This window comes from Hypomesus nipponensis, chromosome 8, assembly GCF_054491055.1.
Source record: "Hypomesus nipponensis isolate SF chromosome 8, ASM5449105v1, whole genome shotgun sequence".
Lineage (NCBI taxonomy): Eukaryota > Metazoa > Chordata > Actinopteri > Osmeriformes > Osmeridae > Hypomesus > Hypomesus nipponensis.
In genome coordinates, this window is record NC_140368.1 from 1,589,202 (window position 1) to 1,602,926 (window position 13,725).

General features: G+C 47.9%; 1 protein-coding gene across 1 annotated transcript in view; it reads left to right on the plus strand.

The window, feature by feature from the left end:
* The first annotated feature begins 338 nt into the window (after positions 1-338).
* Positions 339-13,725, plus strand: part of zfhx4 (zinc finger homeobox 4) — a 78,852-nt gene continuing 65,465 nt past the window's right edge. The window contains exon 1 of the mRNA XM_084702811.1: positions 339-684. The gene's annotated coding sequence lies outside the window, so the exon portion shown is untranslated. The remainder of the gene's footprint in view (positions 685-13,725) is intronic.

Below are 13,725 nucleotides of genomic sequence, written 5' to 3' on the forward strand. Positions count from 1 at the left end.
TGAGTGTAATATTCATCTGCAAAACCATTTTAAAAATGACTTCTATGTTACTCTGCCTTATTTGGTTAACAGGAAACGGCCATTCATTGTTCTACATATCGTTTGGCCGCACATAAAACCTTAAAGATGTTTTCCTTGTTAGATCATTTCGGTGTGTCTGACTCGCACTGTCCTACGGCTCCAAGCACAAGGCTCGAGCGCGTCATTTGCAATGTGGAGACTGTTGATCAACTCACTAATTACACTTCTCTCCTCTCCCTCTCTCTTGCTCCCTCCCTCCCTCTCTCATTCGCCCTCTCTCCTCCATTCCCAGAGTGCATATCGGGAATAGACACACAAAGACATGCGCACTCAACTTAATCAGCCATTTTTTTAAACAGGGCTAAAACGATAATAATTAGCAGAATAAAGACATATCGGATTTTCATTTCCCTTCCTCCGTATCCCGGCCCCTCCACAACCGAAACAGCGAGGCTGCCGTCGACACATCGTTCACCGATCGGATCCAAAGGATAGCTTTCATTTGCTTGCCATTGTATTTTTTTCTTTTTTTCCAATATAAAGTTGGAGGATTGTCATTTTCGTCTCCTTTTCCCTTTTTTGGTTATCTAATTACGCAGCCATTGGATGTGACTTTGTTAGAAAAAAAGCGAGACGAAGCAGAGAGAACTGCGGGGGAAGAAAGTAAGTTTTTTCCTATAACTTTTATTGAGTAGTTGGTGTTAAATTTAGGGCGAGTATCGATTATCTTTCTTGCTTGATCCCCCAGAATCTTTGACATTCGGCTCGCTCTGTGACAGCTGTTTCGTGCGGTGTGTTTTCGGTACTAACCTACCCTGAAAACATCTCGTATCGAAGTGTTTGTGGGGGTCTGGCTTCTACTAAAACAAGCAACTGTCATGGGCTAAAACGAAGCGTCTACGCGAGTGTCCATGGTACCTCAGCCTAACAGCCTACCCTTTCAAAGTTAATAGGGTGTTGTCGGTTGACATCGAAGCTCTTTGGTCTTCCAAGTGCACCGTAGAACAAAATGAACACATTTTCCGGTGTGGCGTTGTAATATGCTCCGTATCGGTTGGCTTGAGATGTCCGACCGCTCGGACGTGTCCATTTCTTGGTTGTTTTCAGTCAAGGTGTTAACCTTGAGTTCAATAGACTACACTGTTACAATTTTAGTAAAGTGGATCGGAATTGTTTCTATTGGGTATAGGCTATACATAACTCAAAATATATTTTTCAGACTCTAAACAGCTATCTTTGAAACGTTGATTAGCCAGCCCCATGCAGTCCAACATGCACGTACATTCTTGAGTCACGCAAATTCTCTTTACACAATTTCAGCCCTTTATTTAACGTCAATTACTGGTATATATGTATTAGTATACGACTGGAATTACAGTGTAAGGGTTCAAGAAGCATTTGCCTAACATTTGTCGTTACCTGCTGCGTGTACCGGAGACTCCGTACCGAGGCGTGGGTGTCTGTGTCGCCGCAAATGGAGACCGATCGGTAGGATACTGATAGAACTCACGTCCCTTCAGTCACTCCCGGATTCGTATTTTTTGTTAAAGCCTATATTCTATGAAAACAGACTTTGTAACCTAATCACAGACTGTCCAAAACTCTTGAATATAGATGTTTTTTCTATTTTTTCTATATATATTTTTACTCCTGCACTCGTAGCTGTAAGATCCATTTTCACTACCCATTCGCGTTGGTGGGGTCATATTTTTTCCACATAATGAATTGTCCTTCCCTTTCCGACTGAGTTGCAGTGGCTTCTGTAAGTTGTCGATGGTTATTGTTTTGTGTAACTTGGGGAAGAGAGGAGAGGGCTAGTGGTGGTAGTCTTTTTTGCCTGATTGCTGGTTTGAGGTAGAGACTTGGCTGGATTGGGACGCGACAGTGACAGGGACATCGATCGCTTGCATTGAGAGCACAGAAAAAACCGGGCGAAGGGCGAGCCAGCCTCAAACTCGGGTATGTAACGGTGTGTGTGTGTGTATATGCGCTCTTCGCTCTCTCTATTGCACGCGAATAATACTGCAATGTTTCACAAGATTTTATGGAATATGGTGGAATTTTGTATTAGATCTCTGGCGATTTTTCTAGATACATTTGGAAATGCATGTGCCCAGTCGCCTATGGAAATACGCAATTATCTATGGATATTTTTTACTTCAGCGAATATGTGGACTGATTGTCTAAATTATAGTAGGCTATAGCCTAATGTTGGACGCAGAAATTATATTTTTTTATAACTTACGTTTGTAAGTAGGTTATCTGTATGTGTATGTATAGGTAACCTGTATTATTGATTATAATTATTGTTTTTGCTTAATTTTACTAAAACATTCTGGGGATAATGACAAAAGCATAAACATGTCAGTTTTTTTGTCAGTGAGAATGCGAATTAAACTTAACCTATTTATACAAAAGTGTGAATAGTGATTATTTGGGATCTTCTAGTCAAGATTTTTTTCGGTGTTATGTGTAGGTATACTACCCTACAAATGTCCCATAAGAGCAGCACACACAAAATGGATACATCGGAAATTACATTTAAATTGTCTTATTGCAGTTGATTTCATCAGGAGCTTAATGATGCCATTGTCAAACAGTAGCCTATGTTTTTTTTTCTTTCAGGGCGATGCAAATTAGATTATTTTTTTGGTAACATTGGTTCCGTTTTTGTTTCGTTTTTCGTAATTAATATTATCATTGGAGTAGCCTACCAAACACTGCCTCTCTGCCCCTTGGTGTGTACGAAACAGCAAAAGCAGAGTGTTTTAAGCCATTGCTTCGGTTCGAGAATAGACTAAAAGTAATAGCCTGCCTTAGTGGACGACGGCAGTTGGATAGACAAAACGCTTCTTTATTATTAAAAGCTAATGCGTTTCAGCATGACAGCCTTCATTAGGCCCTTTCTCAGAGAAGGGGATGGAGATACGGATAGAGAGGGTGAGACAGGGGAGGGAGGTAGGGGGAGAAGACGGGCCGATGCTACCCTATAACTCCTGACTTCCAGACAGATCAGCTGGATGATGTGCTCAGGCCTAGCTGTAGGTCGACGATGTGTCATTTCCACGGAGCTAGATTGCCCTCTGCCTATATGATATTAATGTGCAAATCAATATTTCAGGGATTAAATTTCCCTTCTTCATTTTTTATGGTTTCTACCTCAATAAGTCTCCAGTCAAATAGAAGAGGGTGGATGATTTAAAATCCTTTGCTGCAGAAAGAAAGAGAGATAGAAAGGGAAAGAGAGAGAGTGAGGGGGAAAGGGGGCATTGCAACAATCTTATCACTGCATTAGAACGTTCTCCTCACTTGCTCTGCATAGAGAGTTGATGGGGAGGACAGTATTCAGTATTCAGCCTTAAACACGCCCAAGAGTAAAAGGCAGAAAAGGGAAACTGTAACTTCGGTTGAATACTTAAGATGCTGTAGTAATCCTAGAAGTGGGTAGTGCACACACACACACATACGCACTACGGAAAGAGCAGAATATCTTTGCATGATAGCATGGGGAACAATTAGCTTTTGAAATGTTTGCGTCTTTTGAAATGTATAAAATCTGAAGATGGGGCCCCATTAAGAGCAGGGCTGTCCTTGGCTGTTTCATACCATTTGGTGTGAGATGGAGGGAGTAGATATGATGTGTTGGTGTATGTAACAAGAAAGGGAGGAGGAACGTTCTACTAATGCATCTCACTGAGTGTTGACAAAATGAGATTGGACCTCCTGGTTCTCCTGAGACTCTCGTTAAGGAGCCGTGAACAGAGGAGTGTCTGTCCACTAGTAGGTGTGTGTGTTTATTTAATCTTCCTTCCTGTACCATCTGGAGTGTGTGTGTGTGTGTTTCGCACAAGTTTGTGAATTTCATATGTGCCGGAGATATTTTTTTCCAGCCGTCTTCAGACTAGGGAGCAGTCTGTCTTGATTTAGAAGACAGAGAGAGAGAGAGAGGAGGGCACAAAAGCGCTCTAATCGTAGCAGGACCGCTTGGCTTCCTCTAAGATTCACGGCCATTACGATGTGAAAAGCAAAACCCTTATTATCAAAACTGCAGCACACATGGACACACACACACACACACACACACTGAGAAGATTCTGTTTTTACCGTTTTTCTTCCCTGTCCTAAAATGGCTACTGTCTCCCAACCAACGGTTCAGATCCACCCTGCTAGTCATAGCTTAGAGAGCGGAGGGTGCGCTGGTCTGTTTCCTAGTGGCTCACATACGGCCACACCGTCAAACCCAGCGTGCCGGTTCTGCAGGGCCCTCCTTTAGAGAAGCCCCCTCCTCGCCCTGCTCTCTGCTCCGGAGGTGGAGGGAGGAAGGAGGAGGGAGGAGGGAAAAGGCAAGAGATGAAGCTGCTTTGTTCGGTGAACATACAGGTTGGTTTTCTGTTGTGGTTCTGAGGAGAGCATTGAGGTAGGATCTGCTGGGCTGAGCAGAACCTGGACGTTCTGCTGTGTGTGTGTGTGTGTGAGGCCTGCAGGGGGAAAGCCAAGACGTCAGGAGCAGCGGAGCTTAATGTCTTAAAGAGGGGGCCTTTCTGTGTCAGCCCTGGGGCAGTACCGCTAACACACACACACACACGCATAAGCACAGATACACTGGAATATCAACACCAACACACACACACAACCACACACACAACCACGTGGGTTAAAGACCTGGAACAGGTTCAAGCTCTCTAACTTCTGGGGAGGCTGCTAGTGAATATGTGCGAGTTTAGTGTAATTAGAGCTTAATTATATTAACATATGCAAATATCGAGGCTGTGGTGTGTTAGAGGCCGGGGGGCGAGGGCTGGGTGGTACCTCTGATGAGGCCGTCTGACGAGGCCGCCTGAGGGAACACACCACCAGCTCCCTTGTTTAAGTCCCGGCTTCGCCAAATTTCATTAGTCACCATGGAGACCTGGTTAATTGTGCTGACTAACTTCCCCTGATCTGCCATTGGTGGGTTGTTTGCCCCCTTCACCCCTGCCCTAAATAACCCCCTCACCCACCCCTAAATAACCCCCTCACCCACCCCTAAATAACCCCCTCACCCACCCCTACATAAAAATAAAAGGCAGAGGAGAGGTGGGGGGGAACGACGACTAAGCCAGCTCACTAAGCCAGTCCTGTTTACACGCGCTCGGCTTGTGTGGGAATTTGCATATGCAAAATACGGCAGGCTTCCTTCCTTGATGTGTGTGTGTGTGTGTGTGTGAGAGAGAGAGACAGAGAGAGAGCATGTGGTAGGGATGTGGCTCTGTTGTCGGAGTGTGTGTGGGAGGAGAAGACAACAGTGTGTGCGTGTGACAGCTGTGTGTGTGTCATGCATATGCGAAACACACTGAGTCCGTGTAGCGGGTCTAGCTGCTGTCGTTGAGCACGCAGACGCTTCTTTCATTTGTGTGTGACGGATGTCCCGGACAGAGATCCTGAAAGACATCTCTGGGGTTCCCTTCCCAAAGCTCCACCTCTGAACTGCCAGCACACAGCACCAGATTACCATCTGCACTGCCGTCCACACACGGTCACCACACATACTCTCTCTGGAGTCATCTCCAGCTTCCTATCGCACGAGGATCATGGAGAAGTGAGCTGCTGCTAGTTTACTCTTACATTACATCTGTTTAGTTTTTACGGTTTAGTATTTTTTTTTTTTTCAACGTAAATGTAAACTGATATAATTGCTTTTCAGAGGCAGAGATGACGGTATATACAAGTGTGAAACGGGAAAAGGATTAGCATTATTTTGCATAATACCAGGCAGAGGCTGAATGGGGCATTGAATGCTTGACTGAGATGAAAGAGAGATGAAATGCTCTCTCTCTCGCTCTCTCGCTCTCTCGCTCTCTCTCTGTATCTATCTCTCTCTCTCTCTCTCTCTCTCTCTCTCTCTCTCTCTCTCTCTCTCTCTCTCTCTCTCTCTCTCTCTCTCTCTCTGTATCTCTCTCTCTCTTTCTCTGTATCTCTCTCTCTCTTTCTCTGTATCTCTCTGTATCTTTCTGTATCTCTCTCTCCCTCCTGGTTCAGTCTTTCCTCGCTCCCCTCCTGCTGGTGGAGTGTGCTTGTTGAGGACCCTGGAACAACAAGCGCCTGTTACGGCTGTCTCTGCTGATGCCTGTGCATGGTGTCTGCAGGTGAGACTGTGTGTGTGTGTGTGTGAGAGAGAGGGTTAGATGGAGATACACCTGGTCCACTTCCTCTCACTCCTGGGGTAGGGAGACACTATGGGCTCAGTCTGGGTCCTGGGAAGCAGCAAAAGCACTTACAGGTTTTTGGAGGATTTTTCAGTAACTCCCTCCCTCACTAACCCCCGCAACGTAAACCTCACACACACGTGGGGTGTGATGAGACATGTGTTCTGTGAGGCAGTTTTGGAGAAACGGGCTGTCATAGTTGTGTGTGTGTGGGGGGAGGGTGTGAGGGAGGGAGGGAGGGGGGGAGGGTGTGTGTGAGGGAGGGAGGGAGGGGGTATGTTCCAGTCCTGGAGTGTCGTTACGGGGAGAGCTGACTTTGGGGCCTGTAGCGAGGCGTCAGCGGCAGAGTTACATCTGCCGTATGGAAATGACGCGGCAGGGCGAACACGGAGCGCCACAAAGGATGCTGTGGTGGTTCTGTTGTCTGCTGTTCACCAGGAAGCTCTTCCTCTGACCTTTCCCACCCCAGAGAGCGTTTCATATGCTAATGAGGAAACGAGGGGAGGCTAAGTGGAGGAGGACTACCCTGGACAAAGAGAGACACCTCTCTCTCTCTCTCTCTCTCTCTCTCTCTCTCTCTCTCTCTCTCTCTCTCTCTCTCTCTCTCTCTCTCTCTCTCTCTCTCTCTCTCTCTCTCTCTCTCTCTCTCTCTCTCTCTCTCTCTCTCTCTCTCTCTCTCTCTCTCTCTCTCTCTCTTTCTCTCTTTCTCTCTCTCTCTCTTTCTCTCTCTCTCTCTCTCTTTCTCTCTCTCTCTCTCTCTCTCTCTCTCTCTCTCTTCTTCTCTCTCTTCTTCTCTCTCTTCTTCTCTCTCTTCTTCTCTCTGCCAATTCCTCTGTCTCTCCTTTCCTCCTCCTCATCACAGTGATTGGGGAGATCTTCAACAGTTTAAGGAGGTCGAGACAATGTTAAAAAATCCAGATGAAAAGGTGAGGAAGTCATCATGTCTTGGGAGTGCGGTGCAGTGGGGATCGTTTGCTTGTGTCTGAAGGCCAAGTGAGACTGTGTTGGGAGTTCTAGGGCGCTCTGTGTGATAGGTCATCGTTTTGTTGGTCTGTTCACCAGTGCAATGCCCCTGACACAGTGGTCTGGATGGTGATTTGTTAATTTCGCTGTGAAGCCTCGCAACCTCCTGTTTCTCTCCCCTGCCCTCCCCCTCTTCTCTCTCTCCGTTTGGATCTATCTATCTCTCTCTCCTGGAAGTGATATCAGTCCTCGTCGTCTTACGGGCAGTAAAGTCTTGTCTCTGGTGGGGTAAAAGGATACTAATAAAGTTACTACAATTCTTCCCCTAACACGATCCTCTGGAGCATGGTTATCAAACGTGGCGCGGTCGAGTCGCTCAGTCTGTTATGGGAAGAGGCATGTTATCTGTAGGAAATGTCATTTTTGTCCCCATTGAAAACCTTCATTATTGAGCACGGTTATCTAAATGTTTTTGTTGCTGTTGGTGCTGTGCCAGGCAGGGTAGCATTACTCTCTCTCTCTCTCTCTCTCTCTCTCTCTCTCTCTCTCTCTCTCTCTCTCTCTCTCTCTCTCTGTCTCTCTCTCTCTCTCTCTCTCTCTCTCTGTCTCTGTCTCTGTCTCTGTCTCTGTCTCTCTCTCTGTCTGTCTCTGTCTCTATCTTTTTTTCTCTGTATTTTTTTCTCTGTATTTTTCTCTCTGTATTTTTCTCTCTCATTGTCTCTTGCTCTATTGCCTTTTTTTCTCAATCTCATTTTCCCTCTCAGGTTCCCTCTCTCTAAATCTTTGTCAGTGTCTTTGGGGAAAAAAAAGGGGGTTTTCTTCCTTCCCTCCATTCTCAGGCAACCCTGTTTGCATCAGGAATCTCACACAGGATATTAAGGATGGAAAAACACAGCCCAGGCTATTCCATTTGGAATAAATGCTTCTTCCTTTGCTGAAAAAAAAGGAATTCATATGGTGGAAAAAGACAACAGTGTGTGTGTGTGTTGAATGGCCCAGTGTTTGATCTGTGCTCCTATGGGGCTGAAGCCTGGGATGGTTATGTCAAACAGACTGAGTAAGAGATCTCATCCCACTCTCTCTCTGTTCCATCTCTCTCTCTCTCTCTCTCTCTCTCTCTATCTCTATCTCTCTCTATCTCTCTCTCTCTCTCTCTCTCTCTCTCTCTCTCTCTCTCTCTCTATCTCTATCTCTATCTCTATCTCTATCTCTATCTCTATCTCTATCTCTATCTCTATCTCTCTCTCTCTCTCTCTCTCTCTCTCTCTCTCTCTCGTAGAAAGGTGAGTTTTCCACCAATCACAGTCAGCGATCTTAACGGCCTTGGACTAACAGTTTCTCTGTGACTTACCAAACCAGTCAGCTGTGCACTTCATCTGATATTAACCCCTCAAGGTCAATTCTTCTCTCTCTCTCTGAGAAACTCTAAGTGCTCATGTTTGGGTGCATTTTGTATGTTGTTACAAAAAGATGTGTGAGTGATTTTCCCTCCGCACATTCAGCTTCAGTATGTTAGCTTTAAGATGGGATGACTTTCTTCAAATCCATGTTTAAAAGTGGGTCCAGCAGGGATACAAACAGAGAGCATCTCAGCTTGCTACCAAAGGCAATAAGTGAACCCTGGTTCTCTGAAGACCTTCAGGCACCTGACCAATATACTGACCACCTCACAGGTGTGGATCTGTATTCCAGACGTAGGGCTGTGATTGGCGGACGCCATCCCCAATGGTAATGGTGTTTGGATAACAAGGCCACCGCAAGGCATCATTAGGGGATAAGAGGGTAATTAAATATGCATGACTGCCAAGCTAAAACAAACAGTGTAATGAGAGATGAGCTCATGAATATGCGCAGAGGTATTTGTCCCAGGGTGGCTGTGCAGGCAGACGTGTGTGTGTGTGTGCGTGTGTGTGTCACCAGGGGAGGAAGTGTGTGTGCACACCCAGGAGATGGGCTCTCCATGGGAACGCGTGCCCGAGTTGTTGGGTCTACACATGACACCCACACGGGAGGAAGCTGTCCTGTCCTCACACAAACTCAGCTCTCACCCTCTGAGAGACCAGCGGAGGGTGGGGGAGGGCTGAGGGGGAGGGCTGAGGGGGAGGGCAGAGGGGGAGGGCAGAGGGGGAGGGCAGAGGGGGAGGGCAGAGGGGGAGGGCAGAGGGGGAGGGCTGAGGGGGAGGGCTGAGGGGGAGGGCTGAGGGGGAGGGCTGAGGCTGAGGGGGAGGCTGAGGGCTGAGGGGGAGGCTGAGGGGGAGGGCTGAGGGGGAGGCTGAGGGGGAGGGCTGAGCCTAGATGCATCACTACTTGTGTAGGTTCGTCGGCAGGTGAATGAAAGGCTTCAGAACCTCTGTCTCCCTCCCTCCCTGTCTCCCTCCCTGTCTCCCTGTCTCCCTCCCTCCCTCCCTGTCTCCCTGTCTCCCTCCCTCCCTCCCTGTCTCCCTCCCTGTCTCCCTCCCTGTCTCCCTCCCTCCCTCCCTCCCTGTTTCCCTGTCTCCCTCCCTCCCTCCCTGTCTCCCTGTCTCCCTCCCTCCCTCCCTGTCTCCCTCCCTGTCTCCCTCCCTGTCTCCCTCCCTCCCTGTCTCCCTCCCTCCCTCCCTGTCTCCCTCCCTGTCTCCCTCCCTCCCTGTCTCCCTCCCTCCCTGTCTCCCTCCCTCCCTCCCTCCCTGTCTCCCTCCCTGTCTCCCTCCCTGTCTCCCTGTCTCCCTCCCTGTCTCCCTCCCTGTCTCCCTCCCTGTCTCCCTCCCTCCCTCCCTGTCTCCCTCCCTGTCTCCCTGTCTCCCTCCCTCCCTCCCTGTCTCCCTCCCTGTCTCCCTCCCTGTCTCCCTCCCTGTCTCCCTCCCTGTCTCCCTCCCTCCCTCCTGTCTCCCTCCCTGTCTCCCTCCCTGTCTCCCTCCCTGTCTCCCTCCCTGTCTCCCTGTCTCCCTGTCTCCCTGTCTCCCTGTCTCCCTCCCTGTCTCCCTGTCTCCCTGTCTCCCTCCCTCCCTCCCTGTCTCCCTCCCTGTCTCCCTGTCTCTCTTATGAGAGGAATGCAGTCCACTCTAGTGTCCAACACAGAACACATTCATTATTAGCTTGAAGGAGAACACGGATCCGAACTGGGGAGACGTGTTCTGACACGTGTTCTGACACGTGTTCTGACACGTGTTCTGACACGTGTTCTGACACGTGTTCTGACAGTGCAGAAGGAGACCAAACGCAGCAGAGGAATGTGTCTGTGTAGGAAAGAGCAGGTATTAAAGCAGGTCAGAAGGCCTGGGGATGAAGCCAGACTGAATAAAGGATGTTTCTGCTTGAAGAGGCTGTTTCTGAGGACAGTAGGTACCCCAACACTGGGACGGGGTCAGGGGGGGGGTTGAGATGCTGTCCTGGGACGGGGTCAGGGGGGGGTTGAGATGCTGTCCTGGGACGGGGTCAGGGGGGGGTTGAGATGCTGTCCTGGGACGGGGTCAGGGGGGGGTTGAGATGCTGTCCTGGGACTGGGTCAGGGGGGGGTTGAGATGCTGTCCTGGGACGGGGTCAGGGGGGGGTTGAGATGCTGTCCTGGGACGGGGTCAGGGGGGGGGTTGAGATGCTGTCCTGGGACGGGGTCAGGGGGGGGTTGAGATGCTGGATGGTGTTGTTCTGGAGAGAGCACAGCTTCATGTGGATACACCCAATGTTGGACCTAGTGCAGATAAGTGGGTGTGCACGTGAATAACCCCAAACCTTTTCAAAATGTTGTGCTCATCTATACATTAAAGGCTTAGAGAAGCAAATGAAGGTCTCATAAACTCTGCAACACTCAGTCTAATGTGTGTGTGTGTGTGTGTGTGTGTGAGAGAGAGAGAGTGTGTGTGTGTGTGTGTGTGTGTATGTTAGCCTGTCTTCTTTGTTTTTATTCCAGATTAATTAACTGTGTTACTGCTGACTGTGTCCTTTTTTGTGTTTTTTTAACTGCTGGGTTGTCATTGACCTCCCTGGCCACATCCCTGGTGACACACACACACACACACACACACACACACACACACACACACATACAGAGCAATCTTCATTCTTGCCCAGAACTGATAATTGGCCAGAGAGAGAGGAGGTTGGAACCTTGTGGTGACTAAGCTGGACATCTTATCTCCATATCAGACTGGTCTCCTCTAGACAAACCACAGGAACCATTTCCAGATGTTTGATGGATCCGTCCCAGCCTGACACTTGAAGCTCAGGTCGTTCGGTCGTTTAGCGTCGCTGTTTCCTGAAGCGTTAATAACTTAGACGAGAGGGAGAGAGGAGGAACGAGAAGAAGGCATGGCTGTTCTTAAAGCATGTCCTTGTTGGTGAGTCAAGGTTTGCGTGACTTTGGCGCGTATTTGATTAAGCCATTTTGCACCGCTAATCTAGAGCCATGTTAATTAGGCCCGACAGTTGTTTATTTGTATCAAAATCCAATTAAAACCTACATTTTCTTCGTAATTTGTTTGGCCTGCTCCCTTTCTTCATGTGCCCCATGATGGCAGAAATAACAACTGTGTGTTCTTTGTGGGTTGTAGGACAGAGTAAACTCACACCAGCTGTCAGAAAGAGGGTTTGTTTAAAAAGCTAAATGGCTTTGGTCTAAAGTTCATTTGTAGAACTCTGTAATTAAATAGAGCTTCAACCCTTAAGTTAATTAGTAATTCTGCTGGTCCAGAGACGAGGCCTGTCACGAGTAGAAGACCCTGTACAACATGAGGTGTGTGTGTGTGTGTGTGGCTGCCATCATATCAGTTTAAATATGAGCTAATATGATTAAATATCATGTATATCTTATACATTAAAGGGCTTCATTTGGCTTTCAGATGTTTGTGAGCTATGCTGCAGAGCTGTGCTGAGGACAGGGTTGTACATTGTGACTCACCTGGTCTGTGATTATGTTTATGAAGATAATTACAGGGCACCTCTCTCTCAGCACTCTTTCCAAACCACTAGGTTTGAACTTTAAACTTTATTGTTACCCCTGGAAAATGACAGCACTGGAAAGGTCAGTGGTCGTGTTCTGAAAAGGCTTCACAATGAGGGGAGGTGTCTGTGCCCCTGTCAGCTGACACCATCTCCCTCCAGGCCAGGCGTCCTGGTCGCTGCATCTGAAGTGAGTGCTCATGTAGGTAGAGTGAACAAGGGTTGATATTACTGCTGCCACCTGGATCCTCACACACTCCACTAACTAGTCGTTTCCACCAGTCAGGTCCTGTGAGTGTGTGTGTGTGTGTGTTCTCTTCATCTGAAGAACTAGTTTGAATCAGTGCTCTTACCTTAACAGTGTTTGTGATTGTGTGTTTGTAACTGGACCTCCTATTAGTCTGACAAGATTAAGACTAACAATAGTTTTACACCCTAAATAATCCCTCTAATGCTCATAGTCAAACACACAGAAGATAAAAACAGATATTTTCAGCTTGTTTTATTGTGTCGTCTTCTCAAGTGACCACATGGGAAGACTGGATGCCTGGCATCTCTGTGTTTGGTGGATTATTTCTATACTTCATAATCCCCCCTCCTGTCTTTTGAGGTTCTGTGGGCTGGATGGTTTTGCTGTCAAACATCTGTGATTTATATAACCGTTAAGCACTTTCATATTGTATATGTTGTACCTCTTACAAGAGCATGATGAGGGAGCGAGATTAATATTTATTTAGCACAGGGAAATCAAGGATTAGGCAGTCATCATTTTAACACTAATCCCACTCTCTCTCTCGCTCTCTCTCGCTCTCTCTCGCTCTCTCTCGCTCTCTCTTTCTCTGTCTCTCTCTCTCGGTCTCTCTGTCTCTCTCTCTCGCTTTCGGTCTCTCTCTGTCTCTCTCTGTCTCTCTCTGTCTCTCTCTCAGGGTGTTGCATAGAAATACATGTGACAGTCTCTTTCCATCTAACACTCACCGGTTAGTTTATTCTAGGTTTGTGTATGGAGAAAACAATGTAATCTGTGTCAAATGTCAAAAAAGCTCCCTCCCTCCCTCCCTCCCTCCCTCCCTCCCTCCCTCCCTCCCTCCCTCCCTCCCTCCCTCCCTCCCTCCCTCCCTCCCTCCCTCCCTCCCTCCCTCCCTCCCTCCCTCCCTCCCTCCCTCCCTCCCTCCCTCCCTCCCTCCCTCCCTCCAAAGCCTGGCACTTAATTTAGCAAAGCAGCTCATCACCAGAGGTCCTGTTAGGGGATAGAGAGTAAGACAGTGTTGTGAAGAGGAGAGAGTTTGACACTTTTAGTTAAAGCGTCTTTCTGTCTGTCTGTATGTGTGTGTGCGTAAGGGATGGGAGGAGGGGGGGGGGGTACCATGAAACCAGATGAGAGGAAAAGAGTCACAGTGGACCTTCCTGCTAAGTGAGAGAGAGAGAGAGAGAGATACGGGAGTAGAGAGAGAGAGAGGGGATAGAGATACGGGAGGGAGAGAGAGAGATAGGGGAGGGAGGGAAAGGGAGAGAGATAGAGGGCTTGAAGAGAGAGGAAGGGCAGTGTGAAAGAAGAAAACGTCAGTTCCCCTTTGCCCTCTTTCCTCTCTTTCACCCGGCCAGTGAAGGGGTATTCAGTGAATGTTCATGGGTTTGTTCTCGT